Source organism: Nothoprocta perdicaria, unplaced genomic scaffold, assembly GCF_003342845.1.
Source record: "Nothoprocta perdicaria isolate Ctin4 unplaced genomic scaffold, notPer1 scaffold_202, whole genome shotgun sequence".
Classification (NCBI taxonomy): domain Eukaryota; kingdom Metazoa; phylum Chordata; class Aves; order Tinamiformes; family Tinamidae; genus Nothoprocta; species Nothoprocta perdicaria.
In genome coordinates this window covers 781,735-794,609 of record NW_020455228.1, presented here as the reverse complement: position 1 = coordinate 794,609, position 12,875 = coordinate 781,735, and positions in this window count along the sequence as shown.

Here is a 12,875-nt window from a genome sequence, read left to right as displayed (position 1 = left end):
GTGGAGTCTCCTTCTCTGGAGGTCTTCAAAACCCGCCTGGATGCCGCCCTGTGCCACATGCTCTAGGTGTGCCTGCTTGAGCAGGAAGGTTGGACTAGATGATCTGTAGAGGTCCCTTCCAACCTTGAAAATTCTGTGATTCTGTGATTCTGTTATTATTTACTTCACACCTGAAAAGGATAAAACAGCCAGATGCAGAAACAACTGAATGTAATGTGGCCATCTGATATCAATAATATGCAATTGTGACTGTAAAAATCTAAAGTGAATAAGTTGTGAAGAATTTCAAAGATGAATTTTGCTAATATGAAATATATTGCAAATGATCTTGAATGAGTAAAACCTCTGGAGAAACCAGACTCATCCTGTAGCACTTTGAAACCAGGAAAAACAACAACAACAACAACAAAAAAGAATGCCTGATTTGCTTGTAATGGATACCTTGAGATGATCTCAGTTGTTTATCACAAACAGCTCTACTCATGACCCTAAGGGATGGAATTTCATGTGCCTTTTCCTGTAAACTAGAGGAGAATGAGTCTGGCTGATGTCATCATGTCTAATTACTGTGGATGGGCAGCCCACAGGATGTGGCTTTCCTACAGGTATTGGATTGGTTTTATGGATTTTATGTGTTGGCTCAGTGTCAAAAACTGAGACTGAAATTAGTGTCAATAGTATTCTATGCCAATGCATCATGTTTAATTTGTCACACTCATTCTGCTTCCGTGTTTCTGTCTTTTTTCATTTGCATATATCCACGTGCCTTTCTGCATTTACTTAACCAAGTAACATTTGCTTAACCGAGGCTCTTCAGTACAGACATTAATCTCCTTGTCTCTTGATGCTGAAGTGGCACTCATAATCTTTTTTTTTTTTATTTCAGAGAAATGTGAGGCAAATCACAATAGCATAGATGGAGAAGGTTTGCTTTAGCAAACAGCTAAACAGCTGTCTAAGCAGCTGTTTAACAGCAGCTAAAGTTTTCCTGGCAAGAGAGAACTTGAACCACAAAGAACTCATTGCATGTTTGTGAAATGCACATATCCTATCTACGTGATTCTTTCTTCATTGCCACTTACACTATGGTCTTAGAGAAAATTCTGAAAAAAAGCTGTTCATAAGGACATGCCCAAATAGAAAATAAATATAAATAAACATTATTAAATTGTTAATTGTAACAAGATATGCTGGAAATTAGTTGCTTCTATGAACTTTGCTTAGAGAGATACTGTACGGAATTGCTATAGTAGAATAGCTCTCTGCAGCTTGAATCCACTGGATGAAAGGGAGAGTCTCTTAATTTTTCTTTTTTTTTTTTTTTTTGCCTTTGTCTGTGTATGTATGAGGATTCTTTATACTTCACAGTAGGAAAGTTGACTGTGTAGTCAAAGTCAACTAATTGCAGTCAAAGCAGAGGCGTGTGAAACCTAGGAATTATTAATGGACTAACTAGGATACAATTAATACTAAAACACAAATATGAGCTAACTGAAACAGCATAGCCTAAAACAATATATAAGCATTCTATAACACCTTGAAGATGTAGCCAAAAACAATTTGTAACTTTTATATAAGTATGGGAACTTCGAGACTACCACAGCATCAGAAAAGTTACATACAGGAGACATTCCCCCTAAGGAGGAGAAAAAAGAAAAAAACAAAACAAAAAAAAAAAGACAAGGCAGAGAATAAGAAAAACAAAAAGGACTGTAGATACAGAATATACAAGACATCCTACTGAATGAACAGGGATAACTGTTGATCTAACTCCTCCCTCACGACATCGCCATATGAGCAACACTAAGAGCAAATGACATTACCCCTTTCAAAGTGGGGGTAAATAGTGCAAAGTCTGTATGCATAAATGAGAAAATTATATGGAAAAACAAGCCTGTCTGCTTCTGACTTCCCCTGTCAAAGAGATCTGATTCCATTGACCTTGGCAACAAAAGAGTACCACTGACCACAGCCATCACTGCTAACTAAATGGCATCAGGTCRGTGTTGTTGTGTAGGCACAACAAATGCATAATGAAAGTGCTAAAGACTAGCCATATCATACAGGAAATGGCTATGTGATCATATAATTTTTTTTGGTTTCATTTATCAGTCTTCCAGTCTCTTACCACAGCAAGCGCTGATTTTCTCTCCCTCTCTGTATATCTATGTACATATATTTGTTTGCAAAATAATATGTAACTTTTTCCTTTTCACAGTTTAATTAGTGGCCACTAGAAAGTGTTGAATATGCAAAAAGTTACTTTTGGATATCAGCTGGATTAAGACTTAATTCATTAATTCATTAATTCATTAATTCATTAATTGTTAACTTAGATAATGCATTTATGCTAGAATAAAAATTAAAAACAATCAGACAAAACCACCACCACATCATTTTGAGGGTGTGGGGAGTTTTATCTGTGTCCCAGACAAGATACAGAGAAGAAAAAAACCTGCACAGAAAATGGGAAAGATAGACAAGATTTTGAAATGTATCACTTTGTTCCATTTGCTCTGCAGGAACAGAGTCCAACTGTACTGCCTTTTGCTCAAAAAAAAGATGATTACAAATAGAAAAACAATTTAAAGAACAGAACCTTGAAGCAGTGTATCTTAAAGAACAAAAATCCTATTGTCATTTATGCAGAGGACTGAGAAGAAAATCTTTTCTGAAGGAATAGAAACTAAACAAATGCATCTGTAACAAGAAGTTAAGATATGGCAGGGATAAGTGGAAAAATTACTGATGAAACCAAGAATAGACTCAGAAAAACTGGTCAGAAGATGGGTATTACAGATAATTCTTTAAAAAAATGGAGAAGTTGGTAATAGTGGGGTGAAAAAAGCCAGCCAAATGATAATGTGGAAAATRCAAGATGTTGTCAAGGCGATAGAAATGTCAGCTGCCTTCTCTCCCATCTTCTCAGATGCAATAAAGAATTCTCTGAACAGCTTGCATCCTGCATCTTTGATATGATTCCTGCCCCATCTGGAAAATAATAGTATTTAAGAATGCACCATCAAATTCAGAAAGAAAAGTCACGTAATAGTTCTTTATGTAAAGCAAAAGAGGGTTTTTTCTTTTTTTTTTTTTTATTTTGTTTTCTTTTACAATGAAGAAGTCAATTACAAATTTGCTTAACACTTTAAACAAATTTTTTACAGATAATGCATCTTGATAGCAGGTGACTTCTACTGACTAAGTTATATTAAAGATGCAGAAACATACGTATGTACTCACTGTATATTTTGTATATTTWCTTTGAAGATCTTTTCATAAAGATAAGAGACTATTCTTATGCAACCGATTCATGAACTGCTTAGATCATATTTTTGGCACAGCATACTTGGTATATCTTGAATTCATATGAGAGTTTACAACCTATATTTAAATATGAATATGAATTGTTTATGGTACAGCTTTTGTCACCCTTAAAGCTTATGTGATTTCTTCATATTCTTATCTYAAGCAGAAAATATTATTTTAGATTTATGTTTGAGGGAAAATGATAATAATAGGTGCTGCTAATAAGATTGCCACATTCAGTTTTACTATTGCCTACTTTAACATATGTAAGAGACTATTGTGGAGTGTGTTTTGYCTCAACATTGTTGCCATATAATTTACAAATTCCTGGCCCCCCTATCACTGGGAAGACTATGATATCAGCTCTAAGTGTTTATCTCCATGTAATTTATGAATTCTTGGCCTTGACATCCTGTCTCTGGGAAGACTGAGATATGAGGTCCAGGTCCAGGTCCAGAGATAAAACTATCTCTGTACAATTAACAACTTCTTGGCCATAGCACCCTGTCTCTGGGAAGACTGGGATACCAGCTTGAGGTTTGTTATCTCTACACAATTTACAACTTCATGGATTAGCTCAAGACCCTCAGCAGTGCCTGCTGAGCAATGCCGGCAGTTGAGTGGGGGGGGAGCACCAAAGCAAAAACATTTCAAGAAAGTGGGAGGACTCTTCAAGAACTGGAACAATAAAAGGACTACATTTTTCTCCCTTGATGGGAGGTGCGCACGGAAAGAGAAGCTTCTTTTCCGTCTTCTGAACTCTCTCCAAGAAATCATCACCTGCACTGACAGAGAGCCGACAAAACATAACTGGAATGGTGGTGGTGGCGGTAACTAAGCGTGCTGCATCTTTCCCGCTTGCTTGCTTATCTTTCTTTTTCTTCTTTTTGTTTTCCTTTTCTTCTTCTTCTCTGTGTACTATTGCTATTATGAGAATAGAGCTTATAAGGTTGTACGTCATTTGATTTCGCTTGTGTCTTAATCTCGCTTTTAGGATTGTATCGAAACCTCCTCTGACAGTGGATCCAGGACAACGTATTCACTTAATAACTTAAGATATTAAGTTAACCTTAACCGATGGAAAACATTACATGACTACTAACTCTAGATTCTAGACTTTGATGTAAGTGACAGATTCTGACAAAGGTATTGCTCAAGTCTTCTTTGGGTGTTCTCATTTTACTTTAATCTCCCCTAATAGTATTTTTTTTCTTTCATATTCCAGAATACTTTTCAAGTATTTTATTTACGATTATGGTGAAATTATTGAAAACTGAATCCATTATACAGTTTAACATAATGCAGATAATACATCCTCTTTAATCCTGATAATAAAATTCTTTAACATCCTTACTATTGCAGAAAAAAAAAATCTTGTAATTTAAAATGAAATAGATGGTAATAAAAAATGGTAGTAATTATTAGTAAAAATTTTATTTCTGTATCTCTGTCATACAACTCATGTTATCAGATGTAGGAATACATTTTCGAAGTTAGATAAAGTCACATTGGTTTTATGCTGTTTGATTTTACTCCTTTGAACAATGTCATTTTATCCTTTTACAGTGAGAAAATGTTACCTACATTTCTGGAAAATATATATATATAAAAATATATGAAGTTTGAGCTATAAGCAATCAAGTGTATTGATATTTCAACAGAAGTTTGTTAAAGTACTTTGAAAACATATCATCTAAGGAAGGGAACAAAAAGAGGCACTTGACAGAAACATAAGATCTGCTTCTAGTCTTTCCCTCTTTAGTTGTAATTTGTGTAAAACCACTGACAGCAGCTATATTATAGATTTGCATAATGGCATGAAATGGCAGATATTCTCTGATCCTTATGTATTTCTCCGGCTCAGAAAMTAGCTGGGCTCATTGAGAAGTCTTTAAACTAGATTCGAGGGGGGAGAGGGTATCAATGGGGCGGCAGACAAGATGGTTGCTGAAGGCATGTTACACCACCCACAGCAATCTAGTGCCTTGGCCTGTGAAGGGCGCTCTAGGACTGAAGAGGCCAAAGGGCAAAATACAAGAACTTCTGGAGGTCCACATAGACAGGCTGCAGATGTCCTGACAAGAAGGAGAGGCACATTGGGAACCCCACTCAAATGCCTCCACATAAATACATGGGAAATAAACAAGAGGAATTGAAGATGTGTGTGCAGTTACAGGGCCATGATCTCATTGTGATTATTGAGAAATGGTGGGACAGCTCCCATGACTGGAATGTGGCCATGRAGGGCTTTATGCTTTTCAGGAAGGATAGGCCAGGAAGGCGAGGYGGCAGAGTTGCTCTTTATGTGAGAGAGCACCTGGAATGCATAGAGCTCAACACAGGAGAGGATGGAACACGAGCAGAGAGCCTGTGGGTAAGGATTAAAGGGCAAGCCAACAGGGATGACACTGTTGTGGRAGTTTACTACAGGCCTCTTGATCAGSATGAGGAATTGGATGAGGCCTTCTACAGGTAGCTGCAAGAAGCCTCCTGATCACAGGCCCTGGTCCTCCTGGGGGACTTCARCCRCCCTGATATCTGCTGGGAAAACCACATAGCSAGGAACAGACAGWCCAGGAGGTTCCTGCAGAACAYYGCAGATAACTTCTTGATACAGGTGGYTGAGGAGCCAACAAGGGGAGCGGCGCTGTTAGACCTGATACTAACAAACAGAGATGGTCTAGTGGGAAATGTGAGGGTTGGGGGCAGTCTTGGCTGCAGTGACCATGAGRTGTTGGAATTCACGATCCTGCATGGAGGAAGCTGGGCGAGAAGTAGGATAGCTACCCTGGACTTCAAGAGAACCAACTTTGACCTCTTCAGGGAGCTCCTTGGAGCAGTCCCCTGGTTCAGGGTCCTAGAAGGAAAGGGGGTCCAGGAGAGCTGGCTAATATTCAAGCACCACTTYCTCCAAGCTCAGGATCGGTGCATTCCCACAAGAAAGAAGTCGAGTAAGYGGGGCAGGAGACCTGTATGGATGGGTAAAGAGCTGCTAGGCAAAGTGAATGAGAAAAAAAAGAGTGTACAGCTTGTGGAAGAAGGGCCAGGCCACGTGGGAAGAATATAGGTGCATCGCCAGAGAATGCAGATGCGAAACGAGGAAAGCCAAGGCCCGTCTGGAATTAGAGTTAGCGAGGGATGTCATGGACAACAGGAAGGGTTTCTATAAATATGTCAGCAGCAAGAGCAAGACGAGGGAAAATGTTAGTGTGCTGCTGAATGGGGAGGGGTCCTTAGTGATGGAGGATACTGAGAAGGCAGAGTTACTAAATGCCTTCTTTGCCTCTGTCTTTACTGCTAAGGCTACACCCCATGAACTGCAGGGCTCAGGTGAAAGACAGATAAAGGGGYGGGAAGAAGACCTTCTGCTGGTTGAGGAGGATTGGGATAGGGATTGCTTAGGCAAACTGGTCACCCACAAATCTATGGGGCTGGATGGGATGCACCCAAGAGTGCTGAAGGAACTGGTGGAGGTTATTGCTCAACCGTTCTCCATCATCTTCGAGAGGTCCTGGAGAGCAGGGGAGGTGCCCGAGGTGCCCGACTGGAAGAAATGAACATCACTGCAGTCTTCAAAAAAGGCAAGAGGGAGGAAGCAGGCAACTACAGGCCGGTCAGCCTCACCTCCCTTCCTGGAAAGGTGATGGAGCAGTTCATCCTAGAGAGAATCTGCAGGCATATGAAGGAGAAGGAGGAGATCAGATGTACTCAGCATGGATTCACCAAGGGGAAGTCACATCTGACGAACCTCATAGYCTTCTATGATGGGATGACTGGCCAGCTGGATGAGGGGAGAGCTGTGGATGCTGTCTACCTTGACTTCAGCAAGGCTTTTGACATCGCCTCCCATAATATCCTCATAGCAAAGCTCCGGGACAAGTGCACAGTGAGGTGGATYGAGAACTGGCTGGATGGCAGAGCTCAGAGGGTGGTGATAAGCGGGGCCGAGTCCAGTTGGAGGCTTGTGGCCAGTGATGTCCCCGAGGGGTCAGTACTGGGCCCGATGCGGTTCAGCCTCTTCATCAATGACTTGGATGAGGGCACAGGGTGCACCCTGAGCAAGTTTGCAGATGACACCAAGCTGGGTGGAGTGACTGACAGTCCGGAAGGCTGTGCTGCCATTCAGAGAGATGTTGACAGGCTGGAGAGTTGGGCAGAAAGGAACCTCCTGAGGTTCAATAAGGACAAGTGCAGGGTCCTGCACCGGGGGAGGAATAACCCCAGGCACCAGTACAGATTAGGGGATGGTCTGCTGGAAAGCAGCTCTATAGAGAGTGACTTGGGAGTCCTGGTTGACACCAMGTTAACCATGAGTSAGCAGTGTGCCTTCGTGGCCAAGAAGGCCAATGGGATCCTGGCCKACATCAGGAGGAGTKTTGCCAGCAGGTCAAGGGAGGTGATCCTGCCTCTCTRCTCAGCTCTGGTRAGGCAGCACCTGGAGTACTGTGTGCAGTTCTGGGCTCCCCAATATAAGAGGGATGTGGAGCTTTTAGAGAGGGACCAGTGGAGGGCAACCAAGATGATAAAGGGACTGGAACATTTCTCGTATGAGGAGAGACTGAGTGAGTTGGGCCTGTTCAGCTTGGAGAAGAGAAGGCTGAGAGGGGATCTGATTAACATGTATAAGTTCATGAAGGGGGAATGTAGAGAGGAAGAGGCCAAGCTCTTCTCATTGGTGGCCAGTGACAGGACAAGGGTTAATGGGTGTAAGCTGAAACACAGGAAGTTCCATCTCCATGTGAGGAAGAACTCAGTCTGTACTGTGAGGGTGACAGGCTGGCCAGGGAGGTTGTGAAGTCTCCTCTGAAGWACTTAAAACCTGCCTGGATGTCACCCTGTGCCACATGCTCTAGGTGTGCCTGCTTGAGCAGGAAGGTTGGACTAGATGATCTCTAGAGGTCCCTTCTAAACTTAACCATTCTATGATTCTGTGATTCTGTGATTCTTCTAACACTGCAGGGAAGAAAAACTGGACTCCAGAGGACCATCTAATGGATTATACCATAGAGTCAAACTCCTCATTGACTTTAGACTTTTAGGATCCAGCCTTCAATTTTGATCCTGAAATGTCACAGTGTTACTGTGATTCTTTCTCCTTATATTATTTAAGAATAAAGAAATGAAAGATATTTTTCTGAAGGATCTGATCACTGCAAAAAAAAAAAAAAGCAAATAAAAACCTCTTTGCTTCCCATGATCTACTCAGATTTTAGCCTCTGTCTTCRTTTGAAACTGTAAGGATTTTTTCTTCTCAGCCAATGTCAAGGCCCCAGATATTCTCTGAAATGATGTCAGATTTATTAACAATGCTCCTCATTTTTGAGCAGCAGCTGCCGTGCATGTATGCTAAATCTTGAAGAAGACATAGTGCTACAGACTGCCTTAACTGTTTGATGCAGAGTCATATGATGCAGATCATGACAAAATTAACAAATAGACTTGCAAAAATGTACTGTCTTTTAGCTTTCTGTGCTGTTAAACCATGTTTCTCTTCAGGAGAAGAGAAACTTTCMCACTCCATGGGATTGGCAGTAGTATTACTCAAAGCCTCCTGCTTGTTAATGTGAGCCTTCTTACAACAACTCATTTGAGAAAATCTGTCTGTGCTCCAATATTATCTGTGCCTTTGGTTATGTAAGTCATATCTTAGTTTACACCTGTTCATAGTCTCATGAATGACACTCATTTTGGAAAACATTGCAAAATTGGAGACATAAGGGGCAAGCACAGTCCTGCTATTGTAAATTTCTTTAATCACCAGTGATCTCCCTCACATATTCTGGGTCTCTAACAGCTAGCAGTCCTACAGTCCATAAGTAAAATTCACTGTTCAGATAATATTTGCATTGTGATGATGATGATAATTTTGAATTTTGATGAAAAAATCTATTTTCCAAGGTTTCCTAAGGCACTTTGGTTTGGGAAAATTTGCCTTGGGGACATAGTCTGTGCTTTACCACTTTGCTTCATGGCCAAAGAATAAAACCTACTCTGTTTTACTTATATGGATTCTATTCTCTCAGAATTCTCTCAGGGCTCAGAATATTTTTTTTCGCACAGCCAACCTCTCCTCCTCCATATTTTACTTGCTTAAATAATAAACAATGAGGAGTTGCTAGAGACATATATTATTGTTGGAATGGGCATGTAAGTATTTGTCTGATTGCATATAGCTGATATTTTGTAGCAGTCATACATCAGAGGAATAAAGTAATATCTTTCTTCTTAAACTGGAACCATCCTGTGATTGCACTGCAGATACATTTTTTTTCTTTCTTTCTTTTTTTTATTATTTTTTAATCAACTACTCTATTTGTATATTGTGTACAAATGCTAAGGCTTGCGTCCTGACCACTAGTATTAAACACTGCTGAGATAAACATAGAAACCTGCTTTTGATGAGGAGAAAAAAAAACAGACTATTTTTTTTTTCCCTAGTGGAAGTTCTAACTCTGTAACAAGCTCCATTAGAAGTGATAGTTCTTATAAGAAATTCACCCGATGTGTGAAAGGTCAGATTTAGAGGCTAAGTGCTCTACAGCTTGTTGTTACAAAAGCCCAGTGGAACAAAAATATATTCAAGTCAGGCAAAAATGGGAAAGCAGAAACAAAAAAAAAAAGTTCTGGAGAAAGAATGACTCTCTGCTCTGTGTTCTTAGAGAAAGAACAGGCCGAGAAATAAAAAATAATAATAAAAATATAAAAAGAAAAAAAAAGAGCAAAAAGAAAATCATAGGAAAAAAAACTTTATTTTAAACATGTCAAGAGACTATCAAAATGTATTTTTTTTAGAAAAGCTGTCCCTCCAAAGTTATTACTATAAATTGAATTATTCCTAATAGTAGCATTTTAAAAGACTACTTAAAGATTTCGAAAATATGAAGATATACAAAACACAGTAAAATTATCCCTGCAACTTAACCTTGCCTAGAGGTCATGTTAATGCAATAACCATGTAAGTATTTTTTTATTTGTGGTCCTGGTAGAACCTGAGGAATCACTCCACTTGTGAAGACAGTTTGTCTTGCTCTTCCCACTCTTCATGGTCAATAGTGAGTAAAATCCAGCTGAACTTGATAAAATTTTGAATGCAGTGTATGTCAGGGAAATTACTGTCAGTCAGTATTCGTTATTTTATCAAATATACTTAGTTGCAGATGCAAAAATTAAAAAAAAAAAGAAAAAAGGTCATAATTCATAGTAAAAGATAGAGAAGACAAGAGAGAATTAACAAGGATGGTATCTGAATTTATTACATATGAATATGAATATGAATATGAATTGGTTATTACTGAAGTTAGCATTCTAACTGCCCTTCTAAGGATGACAGTAGTACTTGTCAAACGCTGACAGTAAAAACTGTATACAAGCAGCTGTCTGCTAAATCTCCAAGAGTCTGAACACTTTTACATTGCTGATAAGGCCTTTTCCTTTTTTGTAACCTTTTCTTTCTTTGAGCGAAATTTACTTTATTTCGTCTTTGCCTATGACACTATGTGATATGTATTTCCTTATAAATAAGAAAGACATCATAAAGGCTGGCCTGAGTGCCATGACTGCATACATATGTAGGAGTTAAAAGCAGTCTATAAACGATGTAGTTCATTTATTTCCTAAATATAAGACTAATGTATATTCATTTATGCTGAATGTACTATGCACTTGACAGCTATTAATCAATACTGATTAATCTGATTAATCTGATTAATCTGATTAATCTGTAATCTGTACAGTAACTAGCTTTAGTCTTGCAAACTGAAAAAAATGCAAAAATGTTTGCTGAAATATAAAATGTTTCAACGGTTCATTTTTAACAAACAAATTCAGATTTGGATAAATTATTCTCTCTATTGTTGTGCCTAATTATTGTGACTGAATAAAATTTGACKAATATATCTGGATCATCTAGCAATGTTTTTTACTCACTTTTCTTGTATGTTCATTTTCATTTCTTTCTTTTGTCAAAAAAAAAAATCTGAAATATCCTTCCTTCAACACTAGCAAGAAACTTCTATTTAATTGACTATGAAAACTAGCACAAAATGCAGTGAGAGTAATGATATTTCCACTGTTAACAGAATAAACTAAAATTCATAAATAGTATGGAGTATGATTTTCTATTTTTTAATTTATGAAATGTATGGATAGTGAATTCTTTATTTRGAAAGGAGAAGTGTTGAAAGTCTAACTTCAAAACAATCTTAATTCTTCTATCATGTTCTGATGTTAACATGACTGTCATTCTACCATTCTTAAAGCCTTGTAAGCACTGTCGATGAAAAATGCCTCTAAAAGACAGTTAGAATATTTTTATTTTGGAAGTGTACTCTGATAGGAAAAACTATTACTAATTCATATCTAATTCAATTTAAAGACACAATCTGAATTAATAATTGCAGTCTGTGTTATATATATACTTAGTTTATGCAAACTATATATATACATCTAAATATGGAAGATAGATAGTTGCTTTGCTCTGCCCGTGAATAAAAAAAAATTGCACTCAGAAGCTACTATATCACTCTTCAAGAACCAATGAAGAAAAAGTATACTTAGCATTGAAAAATACTTCATATACATATAAAAATGAGCACTGTTCACATGACATCGTATATTGACATCTTATGCTGGACCATTACATTTCAGGGCAATTTAGATGTTCACTAGCACCACACAAAGATGGCATATTGCCTGAAGAGAACCTCCTTATAMGGTGTCTTGAGGAGACCATATACACACTGTTACCAGCAGGATACCTGAAAGGCATGATTAATTTGGGGCTCTGCAGGTAGAGGTAGAAAGCAAAATAATGAAAGGGTTGCCTAGAATAAAGACCTGATTTGTCTGCAACATTTTAGACAGCAGCATAACTAGCTAGGAGAAATGATGGTTTAGAGTGGATTACATAAAATGGTCCCCCTTTGTAATATCTACTCAGAAAATTAATTTATCCCATGTTGTTTCCCTTAGAAACAAGGYTTAAATCAGAGTGAAAGTACTTTTATTTTTCTCTCTGTGAACAATCAAATCTGCTTAAAATTCTTTCTGTTTATCATGACCTTTTATCTTTAAAGAAGAACAAGAAATTGAAAGGATCTTCCACAACCCTGTCAAATAAATAATTTTCTTTCTGAAAAGTCAGTACTAAAACTCTCAAAATAGGCTTTATCATTGATGMAAGTATTGCAGGCTGCCATAAAATACAAATCAGTACATGATAAGTCTGTAATTTGCTCAGTGGGTCATATTGACTTTTTTTTCCTACTGGAACACATAGGCTAGTCATGTAAATGAAAATATTTTTCTTATTTAGATTCCTAAAAAAGTAGTTAAAATAAAAAATGTAGCTCCCTCTTAGACCTCTCACTTCTTTTGTAGCAAAAGGCTATAATGGAACAAATTATAATTGCCCCTTTTTTCCTTATTCTTTCAATATTTAACATAATTTCAGGAAGTCAATCAGATTTATACCAAAAGTCATATTTCTAATACTTCTAAGACCTCTTTGATAGARTTTTATGTCATAGTCTAATTTTTTTTGACTAAAATTTGTCATATTTCTAGAA